Raw genomic sequence first — 4,085 nt, 5'->3', positions numbered from 1 at the left:
TAAAGATGTGTATCCATCTCCCGTTTATGTCCAATATTGGCCTCTTCTTCTTCTTCTTGTCGGTTTCCGGCAAAACCTTCCCTCAAGATTTTGTCGATGTCCCCTCCACTAATATCCTCTATCTTCAGGAATCTCTTGGCTGCATCCAATATCATCATTATCCTTTCTGATTTCCCCTTCATTTCGACAGCACAATTTACCACCATGGCGATAAACGCCAAAAACTGACTTTTGTCCATGCAAATGAGTTGGTCCTATCTCTTCGTGTTTCCATCAGATCCACTGTTTTCAAGCACTCTTTCATTTCCTCCTTCCTCCACTCTCTTTACTGCCTCTGCGTAGGTGATCCCGTTTTCTACTCTAACCCGACTCACACGTTCTTCCCTCTTTCTTTTCGGACACTGAGCTGCTCCTGAGTAATGGGCTCCTTTGCAGCTGCAAAGGAGGTTCACTCCTCTCTGCTTTACATGCCTCATTGCATCTCTCTTCCCCACATCTGCAACATTTCCTGACTCCTCTGCATACTGCCGCAGCATGCCCATAGGCCTGGCAGCAGAAGCATCGGAGGGGACCTTTCTCAAACGGTCTCACTTTGTATGCCACATAGTCCACGTAAATTATCTCAGGCAGTTCTCCTTTAAAAATGACAGACACTGACTGACTGTCCTCTCTCTTCCCCTCTCTAAAACGTTTCAGCCTCCTGACATCACTTATTCCCTCCACCAATATGTCCACCTCCACTGAGAGAGGAACCCACTTATCACGCCAATCCTGCTTGCTTTAGCCCCGAGATCAAAGCACTCCACTTTACACCCCCCAAACTTCGTAATGCCACACATTGCTTTCACCTTCTGGCTCTCTGTTTTGCACTCACAACTATTCCATTCCTTGCAATCCTAACAGATTTCACCTCACCCAACTTCCTTCCAACAAATAATAATAATAATAAACTTTATTTATATAGCATATTTTCATATATAAAATGCAACTCAAAGTGCTTCACATAAAAATAAAATAAAAAATAACAAGCAGCGGAATGCCGGAAACAAAAAGGAGGTCAATCATTACAATACACAGTATATACAATTAGCAAATAAAGATAGCAATACAAAACTACAAAAATAAATATGGTAAGGAAATTTGTACCAGAACACAAGATAAAACTAAACAAATGCCAAGTTCAACAAATGCCAAGTTGAAAAAATAAGTTTTCAGCTTGCTCTTAAAAACATCAAGGGAGGTCGCCTTTTAAGGTGCAGTGGTAGATGAAGACCTGAGTGTTCTAGTGGGAACATAAAAATTCATGGAATCCTTAATGTATGAAGGTGTTAGGTTATTAAGTGCTTTATATACGAATAAAAGTGCTTTAAAATCTATTCTAAATGCTACTGGTAACCAATGTAATGTTGACAGGACTGGACTAATGTGATCTCTTCTTCTGGTTTGTTAGTATTCTAGCTGCCGCATTCTGGGTTATTTGTCTTTTCTTTTATAGATCTTTTGGGTAGTCCTGTAAAAAGGGAGTTGCAATAGTCTAGTCGGCTTGTGATAAAAGCATGTACAAGTACTTCTGCATCTCTCTGATTTAAAAAAGGTCTTATTTTAGCCATGTTTCTTAGGTGAAAAAAGGCTGTTCTTGTGACTTTACTAAAATGAGAGTTAAAATGTAGGTCCGAGTCTAAAGTTACACCCAGGTCTGTGACCTCTGTTTTGACATGTCTAGCCAGGGATCCAAGCATTTGCTTGACCTTTTCTCTCTCAGACTGGGGACCAGTGAGAAGGATCTCAGTTTTTCCTTCATTAAGTTTTAGAAAATTACTACACATCCAAAGATGGATGTCATTGAGACAGGAAGTGAGCTCACTCAGGGCATTGGGGTTGTCTGGTGAGACAGATATGTGTAGTTGGGTGTCATCTGCATAGCAGTGGTAATTGACATTATGGCGTCTAATGATGTGACCAAGTGGCAGCACATATAAGGAGAAGAGGATGGGTCCTAAGATACTTCCTTGAGGAATCCCATACTCTATCTCGACTGGTTCTGATACGGAGTCACCTAGAGAGACAGAGAACCGTCGTTCAGCTAGATATGAGCGGAACCATTGTAGGACACTACCAGACAGACCTACCCATTTTTCGAGTCTGTCAATTAAAATGCAGTGATCAATAGTGTCAAATGCAGCACTCAAATCTAGGAGGATGAGGATAGACACTTTATTCTTATCACTTGCCATTCTGAGGTCACTGACTACTTTTAGTAGTGCTGTCTCTGTACTGTGCTGGGATCGGAAACCTGATTGAAATTTATCTAAAATGTTATTTTTGTTGAGATGAATGAGAAGTTGATTAATGTCTTTTCAAGGAGCAGCTGCATTGACAGATTACTTTTCACAATGAAGGGGATGCAGATGACACACACCATAAAGCTTGAGACTGCAATTTCATAACTAATCTTAAATGTTATTTTATACAGACAGACTTCAGTGACTTTAGCATGGAAATGTATAGACACATTGCCTATACTGTTTATCTCAGATGGAATGGATCTAATCCTAATTGCCAAGCACCGCCCATGAGCTGCCACACACACACACACACACACACACACACACACACACACACACACACACACACACACACACACACACACACACAGATGAAATTCAGAAAAAGAGAAACAGAGAGAGAGAGACAAAAAGTGAGACAGAGTGATAGACATATGAGACAGAGAAATTATAGAGAGATTGTATCTTTGGATTCTCCACTTTGCAATGGATCAGCATAATACAGCTTGTCAGACAGCTATAAAACAAAACATATATATGTTAATTGCAACCATAGGTTAGCAGTTTACTATGAAAACCTTCATTTCATGTCAGTCAGTCCGTCACGCCTCGTGACACGCTCCATATATGGCCGCTCCATATATGAAGATCACGACACTGACCTCATCAAACCCTGGATAGCCAGAAGACTGCAGGATCATCACCTATAGATCTGCATATATGGAGCCGGGCAGCAACTCTACATCTGACCTCACGGAGGTTTGGCCAAGCAGAAGACAACCAAGCACAACCCGCCCATACCCGAGGCGGGGGTTGGTGAAAGGGCCTTTCTGTGTGGAGTTTGCATGTTCTCCCCGTGTCCCCTAGGGTAGATACCCTCACAAAAACATGCCGTAATCCTGGTCTCTAAAACTACCTCCCCCTGGCCAGCCGGGGCGCCTGATGGAGGGGAAAGGAACTGGTCGGAATAACGTGTCCCTTCCACGTGCTACGTCCGGCCGGGGAAATTCCCCTCTGTCAGGTGAAAAGAAGCAGCTTGGGCTCCTCATGCATAGGAGGAGGCATGAGATCAGTCCGCTGCCCCCCCAGGTTGGCAGAGGAAGTGTAGCGCCCAGGATTACATTAGATAATTGGCACTGGGTGAAAAGAAAACTGGGTTACAAAATCGTGTGATAAAGTAAAAGAAAAAAAAAGAAAAAAGAAAAGAAAAACAAGCACAACCCACCTGCCACTGTCAACTCCACCCTGGCCACCCATGCCAACCACTCACCTAGCCTGGTTAATAAACCAGACTAATATCGCACGGACCGCGGGATATTAGTCTGGGGAGGCTCAGCTTGGATTTAATTTCCAGGGGGGGGCGGGTTGAAACATTTTCTCTTTGACGCAATTGGTCAGAGCTACTGTCAGTCAAAGGTCTCAAGCATTGAAAGTCACTGTACCAAAGCCCGCCCATATTGCATACTGTGTCCCGATTGGCCGCCCCATTTCTCTGGTGTAGGAAATGGGCGTACAATTGAGCCTCTCCAGACCGTAATCCGCCGGCAGGCAATTTACTTTTGCCAATGGCTGATTCGGTCTGGTTTATTAACCAGGCTACCACTCACCCACCTCCTACCTCACCCATCAGCGGGGGTATTTAAACGCAAGTTAAAAAAATGGCAGCGTGCTAGTTTCCAGTAACCCTCCCTCCCTCCCTTTTCTCTTCTACTCCTATCTTCTCCATGCAGGTTCCCCAAGCCAAAGTATCTGGGTCCTGCATACGCCCCCTCGAACCCCTTAATCCCACTGCCGCCCACG

This window comes from Protomyctophum parallelum (genome assembly GCF_964188405.1).
Source record: "Protomyctophum parallelum genome assembly, chromosome: 4".
Taxonomy (NCBI): Eukaryota; Metazoa; Chordata; class Actinopteri; order Myctophiformes; family Myctophidae; genus Protomyctophum; species Protomyctophum parallelum.
This window is presented reverse-complemented; position numbering follows the sequence as displayed.